At 48.4% G+C, this 13,740-nt stretch overlaps 1 protein-coding gene across 1 annotated transcript in view; it reads right to left on the bottom strand.

The window, feature by feature from the left end:
• Positions 1-13,740, bottom strand: part of LOC138467423 (ras-related protein Rab-4A) — a 693,758-nt gene that overhangs the window by 490,900 nt on the left and 189,118 nt on the right. The gene's annotated exons all lie outside the window — the stretch shown is intronic.

Here is a 13,740-nt window from a genome sequence, read left to right as displayed (position 1 = left end):
TACGTAAATACGTGCTGGCGGCCATCTTGAATGAGGCATGGACCGCCAAAATGGGTTCCTAGCCACCATGTTCAGTGTGCTTCCACCGGTACCAGACCTTCCAGGGCTGGTGCATTACACTGGGCTCTTCGCCTCCAGCCAGTCAGCGAGTCGTTTACGACGGTCCTTCATGGCCCGGACGGACATGTTCTTGCAGAACGCACAGTCCTCCTCCACGTGCGACTTGTCGGCGTATAGGCAGAAGAGGCACCGGGAGAGCTCGTCCTCAAAGACGTTCTGCAGTCCACATCTTGGGCAGTTCCTGAACAGTTTGTAATCAGTAAGCGACGAATCTCCTTTGTCCTGGGCCATGTCCGAATCAGAGTAGGCCTTAAAGGTCTTCCGGAATCCTCCAAGATGTGTAATTCGACGAAATTCCACACTTGAGAAAATTCCAAAACGGGTCCCCGTTGATCGGAAGAAGAATCGGTGGAGCTTGATGCTCGAATTGACCAAAAAAATAAGAGTAAACTCTTCAAAAAAACACAATACGCAGTAAAAGCACCAGAGCTACAGCACGAGGACTCCCAACACTTGAAAATGCGGTAAAAATCTGGAGATGGCTGCCATAGGAGGGGCTTAGGTAGATGGCAGTCATTGGCTGGGGGAAGTATGACCCAGAGACCAGTGATTGGTTATTAGTAGATAGACAGTTCAGAAACAAAACTGAAACAGATTTTTTCTTTACCGAGGATTCCCAGCCTGACGATGGGGAATATTCACAAGTATGTGAATCCATGCCAGACCCCATGCTAGAGAAACGTTAATAGCATCCCAGTGCAGAATGAGTTAATGTAGATAAGCAACAATGCGGTCATCAAGTGCATTGAAAACTCCTAGTAAGATTAGAGGAAAGAACCTGGAGATAGAGAAAGTTTTAAAAAAACTGTGGCCTTGCATATCACTTAAACGCAGTGAAACACTGAGACGGGTGTAAGTGTACAACGGAAAGAAGGCGCCAGAAAGGTTAAGCAACATAATGAGGGAAGAGTGAAATGGCGTGCAGCCGTACTTCGGTAGAATGACGTAATAAGGATTTAACAAGTAAAAATCGCCTTTCATCTTTAAGGTGATAACTACATCCACGGAAAACACAGGGATAGAAAAAGATGTAAGCCTCGAACCATGAGTTATTGAAAACTAAAAAGAACTACAGCAGCGACGGAACGTCGAATCCAACACTACACAAATAAGCGTGTTAGTTTTATACTGATTTCATGCGCCATGCCATGCGCCTGTTAGGTGGGAAGGGCTGCCTAGAAGGGGATGAACCCATCTGTAAGGCCAGAGAAAGAGGCTCAAGGGTCTCAGAATAGTCCTCTCAGGGATAGGGGATGCCCTCCAAGTCCCTGCCCACTGAAAGGGTCCGAAAGCTTCTTGCAAAGCTTTGGCAGCTGTATGGACGGCGTAAAGGGTTTCAGTGCGCCTAAAGATGCTGCCACGGTCGGCGACACGAGTGCCTATGAACGGCAGGTCGCCAGTGGACTTTTTAAGAGGACCGCCCGTTCCTGAAGGAGTCTTATGCCCATTCACATGCCGCAGTTGCGGGGAGGGTGCCGAACCGCGAGGTTCAGAAGGTACAGTCTAAATTTTCGGTGGCCTTACGGACTTCTTCAGCGACCCAGTCGAAGAAGCCTTAGGGGTTGTGTGCTTAAGTACACGTGGTGCATGGGCACCCTTGGTCGCTGGGGTGTGACTTCCCAGAGCCGGCAGGCTGCCTATCAGGTCCGGACACAGGCACTTGGGAGCACGTAGGCACTTCAGAAAGGTCGATGGCTTCCGACCCAGAGCATTGGCTGCCGACAAATTCCTCGTCTGAAGCGACAGAGCCGGTGGTGGAAAGGTTTTTCGGCCTGCATAGCGTAGGCCGGCAACCGCTTAGTCCACCTGTCTTTTAGCGTCTTAGGCTGAAAGAGTTTACAGACCTTAGACGAGCACTCGTCATGGTCACGAGGAAGACACTTTTTGCATCAGCGATGGATGTCTTTCCAGGGAAATTTGCCGGTACAAGACGAGCAGAATTTAAAAGGAGTCCTCTCCATGGCAGAGGTTAGTGGCAGTCAGACCAAAAAGAGAACGAGAGGGGTGTAGGAAATGCATTCTCAGAGAGAAGAAAGAAGACAGGGCCCCACTGTCCCTGCTGTAAAGGACAGGCCTGAGGGCCGAGGACACGCGGTCAACAGTCACCAAGCAGTTGAAGATGTAGTCGGCGGCGGCAGGAAACCCACGATGCAGCTGTCGAGAAGGTTGTCTAAGTTCACTAAACGACTGCAGGCCGTGGGAATAGATATAGCAATATAAACTCTTAGGAGCTCTGCATAAGCGACCAACTAGGTTGGTGGAAAAAAACTATCTGATGGGACCTCGACACGTGAGGGCTTTTGGGTACACTACACCACACATTAGGGATAGTGTTACAGTCACACCCATGCTGACATCCCTTTCGATCTTCGGAAAAAAAGATGCACTACTCTGTGATTACCATTAGATGTCTGACTATATGCACAGCATGTGATTCCAAGCAGATCTACAAGCATCAGAAATGTTCAACTCCCACTGATAGACATTTTCTGCACACACTTGGTACAGAATTGATTCCAAAAGTGAACTCGAAACTGATCATACTTTTCCACTTACTATGCAAATAATACATTTCTTGTGCATAGATTTGTGCAGGTAGGCGACCCACAACATAATTGCAGTCACGATTGCTTCTCCCCCAACTTCCAGTGCTACGCTGATGATACACAACATTTCTTCAAACTTCCCACCGACACCCTGGCACCCTACTTCATCCCTGACTGCCTCTCTGCCACCCAGGGCTGGTGCACTGCAAAACAGAGATTCTCCCTATTGGGTCCCCTGCACCCTGGCCTTCCTCCATGGGTCCTCCTCCCCTACCCACTCATCTGAAGCCAGGATTCTCAGAGTCATCTTCGACTCCTCCCTTTCCTTTATCCCTCATATTCAGGATTTTGTCAAGAAGTCACACTTTCGGCTCTTCCTTCTCAAAGGAACTCTACCCTTCCTCACCTTTCCCCAGAGACGCAATGTTATCCATGCTCTGGTTCTCTACAGGTTAGACTACTGCAATATCCTTCTCCTTAATCTCCCTTTGTCCACCCGCCGGCCACTCCAGCTAACACAGAATAGTACAGCAAGACTTATCCTTGGCCTCAAGCCCAAGGACTGCATCTCTCCTGCCCTACAAAGCCTTCGCTGGCTCCCGGTCTCAGCACGGATTAAGTTCAAATCCCTCTGTATCATCCACAAGGCTATCTGGGGCCGGGGACCACTCTATCTTCAACGCTTCCTGACCAAATACTCCCCTTTTAGACTCCTCTGTTCCTTTGGCACCAACTCCCTGCGGGTTAAACGGTCTGCTAAACAGAGAGCTGGTGGACGATCACTTTTACTCGGCTGGCTCCCTCCTATGAAATAACCTCCCTCGCCCTCTGCGTCTTGAGCATGACCAATTTAAGTTCTGCAAAAGCTTCAAGACCTTTCTCTGTACCTCTTCCTCCTCCTCCTCCTCCTCCTATCTACCCTGCAAATCATCCAGTAGCGTGATTGATGTGCAGGGTCCTTATGTGTCCTCGGGGCCCTGACCCCCCAGCCCCCCATGTCTCTCATCCCAGCCGCTATCTTTCTACTGCGCTTAGGCTCACCGTACTCAGGGGTGGTTGCACTTACTTTCTTCTCCTCTTAGCACTTACCCTGAGCACTTCTCCATGAGCACCACAACACCTATCCCTCGGCCCCCTCCCCTCTGCACTTGCACGTTTTGTACACTCACGGGACATAGTAGGTTTGTCCCCCCTCCCTTTTTATTCTCATTATTTGTACTATTAATTACATTATTTATCTTTGCTGTAATTCATTGTCTACCTTCCCCTTTGACCACCATGTTGCCCTGTGGGCGCTTTGAAACAGTTTAGCTAATTGTATAAGCGCCCAACAATAAATAAATAAATTATATACTTTAGTAAATCCAAAAGTGATGAGTGGAAGGTTTTGAATTAATCTGAACCACTGCCATTGCTGTGGGCAACCTTCCAGGCCACTGTTTTTTAGCCCGTCTGCGCCATCGCAAAAGGGATCCAGCCATATGCAAATCAGTGAGGTAATTCCACCAACAGAAGCAGCCCTGCTGGAACTGCTAGGCCAGGTACCCTCGGCACGGAAACACAAGCAATCCCAGACATGCTTCTGCCTTTTTGGGCTTCCTCTCCGAGATGCAGCTTGGTTCCCTATGGCGCAGCGAACAAGCAACCCATGTCTGTGCATACCCTGTCCCACATAGGGAGAGGAACTAAAACCAGAAAAGTGATGGGTGGATCGTTTTGAATGAATCTGAACCACTGCCATTGCTCTGGGCAACCTTCCACACCACTGTTTTTAGCCCGTCTGTACCACTGCAAACCTTCTCGCCATCACCTCTTTTATTTTGGGTAAGTCACCCTGAGTGGGACGGGTATGCCCAGACATGGGCCCTGAGCCTGCTGGGCCTAGAGACCCAAGCTACTCCTCACTGATGAGGACCAACAAGGGCAAAACAAGTTTGGGGATGATTGAGGTCTCATGAAGAAGGGCTGTGATCAAGCAGTTCGGGCTGGACTGCCCATTTTGGGGTGGGACCAAGCCCGCTTTGCATATGGTCTTTTCCCCTTTTGTAATGGCTTGGCAGGCGAAGAACGATGGCCTGCAGGGTTGCCCAGAGCAATTCCAGAGGTTAGGGTTAATTCCAAACCTTCCAGCCATCACCTCTTATTTTGCGTGTGATATACTATAGTGCCATCATCTAGATATCTGTCCAGTGGTTGAAAGTCTAAAATTGGAAGCAATGAGTCATCCTGTTGTGAAAGGTGGAAGTATGCTGAATATATCACTTAGGGTTGCTATTGTCAAGTTATTCTTGTTACAGATGGCTCAAATACCACTCCAACAACCAGCAATGGTTTGAGGGCATTTATTTACATTTCAGGCAGGGGTCTACGGCCGTCCCGCTCTCTCTTGTATATTCGCACCAATTTCGCCCTAACCAGGGATACCCCTACTCCGCATAGTAGTATATGACATGCATTACTGATGATTGTATCCGCTTAGATTCACATGCTGCGCATATAGTTCGACATTCAGTGGTCACCGCAGAGTATTGCATCTAGTCTTTCGAGAATCGTAAGGGGACGTCGACATGGGCGTGCCTGTAACACTATCCCCAACGTGACGTGTAGTGTACCCAAAATCCCTCACGCGTCGAGGTCCCTCCGATTGTATTTTTTCTGCCATGAGGGAGCCTTAGGATCAGCGTGAGTGAATACAGAAAGAGAGAAGTAGTAAGAGGTCTATGTTCCTTCCATCTGAGCGGGGAGGAAGGGTGGGCACATGTGAATCTAAGCAGATACAATCATCAGAAATGCTTTTACTGTAAGTAATGCATGTCTTCTGATGCTTGTTAATCTGCTTAGAATCACATGCTGTGCATAGACTAGGGAGCAGTACCCGAAGTTGGAGGTGGGTTGTGAGAAGGAACAGTAGTGAAAAGATGTCTTAATACTGCTTGTCCCATTTGAGAATTGGACCCAGAATGAGTGTCTAGGCAATAGTGTTTTGTAAAGGTGTGTACAGAACTCCAGGTTGCCGCTTTGCAAATGGACTCAATGGGAACATTTGCGATGAATGCTATGTAAGCCCCAGTTCCTCGAGTAGAATATGCTCTAGGCTTGAAGGGCAATTCTCTCTTAGCAAGAGTGTAACAGAGTGTGATGCATTTGACAATCCACCTAGAGATGGTGGATTTGGAGACCGGGTCTCCTTCTCGACCTGCTGCCACTGAAACAAAAAACTCTTTCCATGTGAAACATGACTGCTCCGTGTACATGAAGTGTGTGCAGGCTTCCTTCACCCATGTTTGAAGGGTTTTGGAACAACGTTGGTAGTTCTAAGGATTGGTTCACATGGAACTTTGAAATGAATTTAGGCGGAAACCTAGGGTGAGTGCGCATAACCACCTTATCACTGAACTGTTACAAGAGCGCTTTTAGTTCACTTACTCTCCTAATGGAAGTAATAGCTATTAAAAAGGCAGTCTTGTAGGCGAGATCTTCAAGACTCGCTTTATGCATGGGTTCGAAAGGAGAACCCATAAGTCTAGTCAACACCACATTTAGGTCCCATCCGGGTTCCGGGTTAGAAATGGGAGGGTGAATTCTCTTTACTCCCTCCATGAAAGCCTTAATAACTAGTATCTTTCACCACAACACCTTTTGTTGTGATGTAGTATAGGCTGAAAGAGTAGCTAAGTGAACCTTTATAGAGTTAAAGACCAGGTCTGAATCAAGTAAATGAGTCAGGTACAAAACAATATGTGTGGGAGAGCAGTCAATAGGGTTGATGCTCTTAGAGTTGCACCAGATGGCAAACCGCTTCCACTTACTGGAATAGCAATATCTAGTGTTAGGTTTTCTTGCCTACGTGAGTATGTCCATACATCTTTGAGGGAGTTGCAGGTGCCGAAACGTATGACCTCAGGAGCCAAGCCGCTAAGTTCAATGTTTGCGGGCATGGGTGAAGAGTCTCCCCTTTGTCTTGCGACAACATGTTGTACGGGCAAGGCAGTTTCATTGGAGGAGATAGAGGCATCTCCATCAAATGAGCGAACCAGGGTTGGCGGGCCTACATGGGGGCCACCAATATCATCGTGACTGGTTCCTGATGCATCTTGTGCACTATCCTGTTGAGTAGGGGAGTCGGGGGGGGGGGGGTAGGAGCGTAAACACATTTCTCTGACCAGGGGTACCTGCCTGGAGGCGTAATCTTGGCATTGAGCATTCTCCAGAGTTGTGAATAAGTCTATCTCTGGGAAGCCCCATTCTGCAAAAATGTTGGAGGCGATGTCTTTGTGTAATCGCCATTCGTGCTCCACTGGTAGTGGGAAGTCTCTGCGGAGTATGTCCGCCAGAAGATTGAGTTCCCCTGGAACATGTTGTGACAACAGGAACATGAAATGCTTGAGAGCCCACTTCCAAATGTTCTGGGACAGTTTGGCTAGCCCTAGAGAGTGAGTGCCCCTTGTTTGTTCAGATAGTACATGGCCATGGTGCTGTCTGTGAGGATCAGGACTGTCTTTCTGTAAAGTTGTGTCTGGAAAGCTTTTAGTGCTTTGAACACTGCTAATAGTTGCAACAGGTTTATGTGGTTGGATACCATGTCTGACGACCAAACTCTGTGCGCGTGAGGAAGTAAGAAAATACATGACGACATTATTCCTTATCCAACAATCGCATAGCCTTGCGTACCGTCACCTCTCGACGGGCTACATATTGAGGGATTTGAAAAAAAGCATGTTTTGGACCCTCTCGTTAAGGGGAAGACGAGGCTGTCCTTTGTTCGAATTAGAGCCCCTGGGAACTGCTTGACCTGACTGGGGTCTAGGCTGGATTTCTTTTCGTTGTTGGAGAATCCCAGACTGAATAAAAGATCTATTTTTCTTTGGGTATTTCATAGACAGGTTGTTAGGGAGAATTCTCTTCTAAGGCTAATTTCCCTTACCTATAGAGTCGCCCAGCAGCTTTGCTGGATTTGAAGGGTTTATTTTTTTCTCCTGCTAAGAGTGAGACTCTTTTTCCCACTCTTAGGCACATTGCTAGTGTGTGTTTTAGGCTATCTTGTGTGCTTATAGTATATGGGGTTTTCTCACCCTCATAGGTATCATCTCTTTACATGTGTGTTACACAGCACCCTCAGTGCAGTAACACAGGGGTGTTATATCGACCCCCAAACATAGCCTCCATACTCTGGGACTGACATCTGTCTCCCAGGGCATGTAAAGTCCCCATTGACTTTACTAGTCAATAGTAATGAAAAAAACCAGTACAACCCATCTTACTATGGAAGTACTGGAAAGGGTTAATAGTTTTTCCCTGGTGTTCATTTTTTTGAGAGGGTACCGTCCAGTCCCTCTCTCCAAAGTTTCTGGCTGGTGGCAGTGGCTACTACCGTAAATATTCTACCGCAAATATTTTCCTAGGGGATTTTCCCATTGTTCGAGGCTACCACTTTTACTGACAGCCTCTAACATACCGCTGGTTTATTTTGTTTATTTTAATATTAACTTTACTGCGGTAGGTTTTTATTGCCAGATATTTGATAATATTTCTTTCTTGTGTCTTTCTCTGAAATCCTAACCTAGGTCGGGGATCCTTTGTTCGTCCTTTTGGCGGGCTTCTGTACAGAAGCCCTCATTTCGGCGCCACTGAGTCTGGGGTAGACAGGATGTGTGGGAGGGGGGGAATAGGCACCCTGGACAGGGTTACCTAGGCAACCCAAGTCGCACTCTGCCCTGATAGGCTGGAGGTTTATCCCACCAGGAAAGCCACCCCACTGTGTGGGTGACAGCTAGGCTGTATGAGTGGGGGGTTTTCTGCATAAAAGCAGGGCTCTGAGGACTGGAGGAAAAGACGTTGCCACTGGAACTAAGAAACCCAAAGAGTAGAGAAGCTGAAGACATCTGCAAAGACTGAAGCACTGGTGAAGCCATTCTGCAAATCCTCACCACTTTTCTCCAACGACTTGAGAAGATCTTCACCTGCAAGAGTCTTCTTCCCTTGAGCTGGTGGGGCCAACCAATTCGCCAATCGCCTTCCAGGACCTGCATTGGTCGAATCGCCAGTGCCAAGCACTAGGAGACCGGATAGCCAGGCACCAGTCCACCACGACCCCGATTTAAAGGAGTGTACCTTTTATTCGTCTTGGCATCATCGCGGCTGGTTTCATCCCTGGGCAGTGCAGTAACTCGAACCTTCCTCCACGACGAGAGCCTCTCTTCTTCTGCTGGATCTCCCAAACTGCAAGAACTGCCAGGAACTAACGCCACCGCGGGAACCGGTTCCACTTTTAAAGGTACATTTTTCCGCCAGGCCTCCCGTTTCGTTGGGTACTGCTAAAGGTGTTTTAAATCCTTTACTTACCTTCTAGGTTGGCCGCCCCTTTCGTCTAACATTACCTTTTTACATCTGCAACCACCTTTTCAACTCGTTAAACCAAGACTTGACTGCAGCTACCAGAACAGTTTGATCTTGGGCATTTGCCTTGTACCACTGACTCTGGCACAGGCCTCTTGACTCTGGCTAAATCTGTTACAACTGCCTTCTCTAGAATGCTTCTCACTAAGAAATGTGTTGTTGCACCTAAACTCTTATAAGCACCCTTCCTTCCCCGTTCTATATTGCTGAAGTGCCATTTTGCTAGGTTTTCATCAAAGAATTGCTCATACTAAAGTATTGCCTTGCCTAACTTATTCACAATCTAATTAGGAAGTGTTGCTGGTGTGTTTAGGAGTCTAACCATGTATGACTTGTCCTTTTCCTCCCTCTGAAGAAATTGTTAAGAGTGCCATTTCTGCTTGGTTTACACTGTGCCGTTTTGCTCAGTTTTCACTCTTGCTCAAACTTGTCTACAATTTAAATAGGGAGTGTGTATACTTTTCCTGACTGTTTTAACTTACTTTAATGATAGTGATTTGTGTGTGAACTTAAGAGTGTGAAAAATATATATATTCTTTTTGAAACAAAGCTTTGGTCAGTGTTTCCTTGTTCCATAGCATTGTAGTCCTATTGTGTAAACCCTGAATACTGCTCATCCCCCTCTTGAGAGAAGTCTGACTGCTCGGCCACAGCTACCAACTAAATCTTTGTGATACAGACTGATGCCAAAGGGGATTTATTGCATAAACATGTAGTCTTAATCTTCTCTAGTGCTCCCTAAGGGAACTGTATAGGGTTCTGCCTAACACAGGTCTTGTAAGAGTCCCCTGTTATGAGCTAGTCATCGAGGTAAGGATAAACCAGTATGGATTGCCTGCGCAGGTGTGCTGCTGCCACTGCTAGTACCTTTGTAAATACCCTTGGTGCGGAGGCTATGCCGAAGGGTAGTACTTTGAATTGATAGTGTTTGTCTTATATCATGAACATGAGGTATTTATGTGCACCGGCAACATTGAAATATGAAAGTATGCATCTTTCATGTCCAATGCTGCCATGTAATCCCCCTGCATGAACAGGGGGATGACCTAAACTTTTGTGGCTTTACAAATTTGTTCACCAGGGGCAGATCTAATAAAATGGCGCATGGTGAGATCCTCTTTGGGTACAAGGAAGTACACTGAATAAATATCTTTGTTTACCTGTGAAAGATGTACGACCTCTATAGCTCCCTTTCTTGTAGTGTCTCGACTTCCAGAAGAAGGATATGCAGATGGTCTGGCATCAGTCGTCTTGCGTGTGGATGTCTGAACATTGGGGACCGGCTGAACTCTATACAGTACCTGTGGGCCACAGTCTTCAGCACCCACTGCTCTGTAGTTATGCCCTCCCATGCCTGAAGGAATGATGTTAACCGCCCCCACCCCCTCCCGACCGGGGAGGCATGGGAGGGGACCTGAATCTTCGGGTAATTTTGAACCTGAGGCCGAGGAGCCTCTGGGAGTAGAGTTCTAGCCCCTTCCTTTCCCACGACGCTGACCCTTTTGGGGATACGGGGTGGTGTATCCGCTGGTTCCCTGTGGCGAGGACAGATTGTTTCCCGAGGTGTAATGGTGCTGAGGGAAGCATTGGTCACGAAAAACGCGTCTGGACCCAGATCCTCGTCTTGTGGAGGGTCTTTGTGTGATTTGGTCTAGCGTCTTCAGAGTGTCGTGCTCCTCCTTTGCGGTCTCGAGAGCCTCATCGACCGCTCTTCCAAATAGGTTGGATTCTTCGAAGGGTTTATTAATAAGTGACGCTCGCGTTTCTGGCTTAAACCCAGAGTTCCTTAGCCATGCATGTCTTTTTAGGAGGGTGCCCTGAGCCAAAGATCGCCCCGCTGACTCAGCGGAATACAGTGTTCTTAAGTATGCTTTGGTTTACTTGTCTGCCCTTGGTTACCGTGGCCAGAAGGCAAATCCGTAGCAGTTCAGGAACCTGCTGCAGGCCTTCTTGTAACAGGGCCCAGTGAGCATCCGCTTAGCTGGCTAACACGGTGGTAGTGTTGGCGAAGCGTGTAGAAAAAGCTGCTGCGGCTGTGACCCTCTTTCCTAGGGCGTAGAGCCTTTTAGACTCTTTGTCAGGGGGTGCCTCGCTGGTTGACAGGGGAACCCCTGCCCTTTTCCTTGTAGTGGTCACCACCAGAGAGTCTGGGGTGGAGTGACCTCTGATATAAAGGGGATCAGAGGGGGAAGGCCGAAAAAGCTTTTCTATCCTCGGATTAGCTGCTCTTGTGAGTGCAGGTGTTGCTAACGAGGGAGCCAGACGCTTTCTAATCGAGTTGAGGAGAGGAATAGCTTGTCTGGCCGGCAGCTTCTCTGTAAGAATATCCTCCACAAAGTCAGCCACAGGACCAGCTTAATCGGTGGCAATTTTGAAATGTGCTGCAGCTTTGCGCAACATGGCGTTAAACAACATATGATTGTCCACTGGAGAGGGTTGTTAGGAAAGATTTCTTAATTGTGGGTCATTTTCCTTCCGTTTGGCAACCCCTAAACTTGTTGCTGTTGTTTTCACCATGATCTAGACTTTGCCAGAGAAGTGCAGCCTTCTGCCGCACTCCTCTGGGCTTTCGCTCCATTCTTACGGGGAAACTGACATGCCCTTAAGACAGTCAGTACCGGGAAACGCTGTTTTCCGTAGTTTCTTTATCATGTTGCGGCTTTCGTGCAACATGACACAAGAGGGCACTGTAAGCTAAGTTACTGCTCTCTTGGGTCTCTAGTCTTCTACAGGCCCTAGATACTCTTTTTGGATTGTAACTGATCGGTGCAAGTGAATCACGGACGGGAATGGTGGCAGCGATCGTTTCTTGTGTTTTGAGCTCCTTTTGGCGTTTTAAGCACGTTTCTCGCGCTTAGCCCAAAATGGTGGCCTGGCTCCCAAAATGGCCAGACCACGAGGCTCCTTTGTCCTGTCCGCTGACCGTCTTGCCCCCTTCACTTTCCACAAGTCGAGCCGACCCGGGGCCTTCCTTATTTGGACATGTACTTTCCCGCGAAACACGGATGCTTTCGCAGGCTTCTACAGGCCTTGTGTGTGCCTCCAGGATGTGGGCTGGGATGTCTGGTCCCAATACACATCCTGGGTGCCAGAGAGTCTAGGGTGGTGTGAATGCCTGGGACCATCGTGGTCCGTGATAGGTCCACGTATGGTGTGAGTGTTTGATGAGCGGATCTCCCATTGTGTCCCCTCCGTTTTGGCGCAAAGGGAACCGTGGATAAGAGGGGGCTGGAAACGCCACTACCATATCGATATCCTGAGCTCTCACGAACGCAGGAATACAGGAGCCAAGTATCCTCCAACCAGGAGGCAGAACTGAGGAATCGCTGGTGACCCGCTGAAGGACTGCTCCTCTGCACTGCTGTCGCCTTGTGAAACCCTTTCTACCTCTGATCGAACCAGAAGGCCTGTACTGGTACTTCGACCCTTGGAATAGCAGGGACAGCTATTCTCGGCATCTTCACCATCTTCTGCACGTAAGCCTTCGGAAGTGTCTCTGGGTCATCCAGCAGACTGACCAGCCTACCCAGGAGTCTTGCTCTGTAACCGCTGTCAGGTTGTGTTGTATTTCAAGTCCTTGTCACTCTCACACGATTCGTACACTTGGCATTCCCAGGTCTGAAGTGAGTAGTGTACATTTGGCTCAGATACACACGGCCGCTCCGTTGCCCTGCTGTGGTAACAAACGGTGCGGGTTCACTTCGTTTGGGACATCTTTAACTCAACTCTGCTGCTGCAGAATCTACACGACGACGAGACGTCCCCTGCTCCCCTGAACCTGCCAGCACTGAAACTGACGCGGAGAAGCCTGGGTCTGCTTGCATCGGGGACCGGTGAGTAGCATAGCTAGGAACTGGTCGCCCTCCTGCAGGAGCCCATAGCTTTTCCCCGCTGTGTCGAACAGCACGCCTTTCCGTACTTGCGCTCTGCTTCTGCCCACAGTGGAGGCTGCGCTTGAGTCGCGGAACTCTGTTCTTCATTTGTGCACCAAACTGAACTGCCTGATTCCCTCGAAGAGGCTCCCCTTTTTGCCCGTTGGCACCAGCGTGTGCAGGTACTTTTTAGCACAAGGCTCCACTCTTCGTAGGGCTTGTACTTCCTTTTAGTTAGGTACCTCTGAAGGCGGACTGGGTCTAATCATTATTTCGCACTGCCTGTTTTCCTCCCCTTCTAGGTGGACTACACATTCCGTGCATCTAACGCTTTAGACTCGTTTGTATTTGTATATACATTGTATTGGTTTGGTATGTGTTGCTTTACTAGAGTTTTATTGTGATTTCTCGCTGAGGTCATTGTTGCAAAGGCCTTGGAATAAATGTGTATATATTTTTAATATAACACCTGTTTGGAGTAATTTGTAAGTGTCCTTGCTTTGTGTGCTCATTGCGGGCTTTCAGTCACCCTCACCCCTCTCGAGACCTAGTCTTGACCGCCGCGATCACTACCCTGATTGGTCTGGCTTGTCCAGAGGTTCCCATGTTCCAAGTAATTAGGTTGACCTTCTGAACTTCTGCGCCGCCAGGACAGAGTTCAGAAATCCGTCTCAACAGGAATCCAAACACAGGGCATCAGGATCTGGTGAAGGGTTTGGAGGCTGCCAAGGCTGAGGGTCACCCATATGGAACAAGTAACTTACCTGTAACTGTTGTTCTCCAGCATGGGTCTGGCATGGATTCAC

Source organism: Ambystoma mexicanum, chromosome 4q (assembly GCF_040938575.1).
Source record: "Ambystoma mexicanum isolate Mex_15411 chromosome 4q, UKY_AmexF1_1, whole genome shotgun sequence".
Lineage (NCBI taxonomy): Eukaryota > Metazoa > Chordata > Amphibia > Caudata > Ambystomatidae > Ambystoma > Ambystoma mexicanum.
The sequence above is the reverse complement of the archived record's forward strand: the minus strand, read 5'-3'. Positions and strand labels throughout refer to the sequence as shown.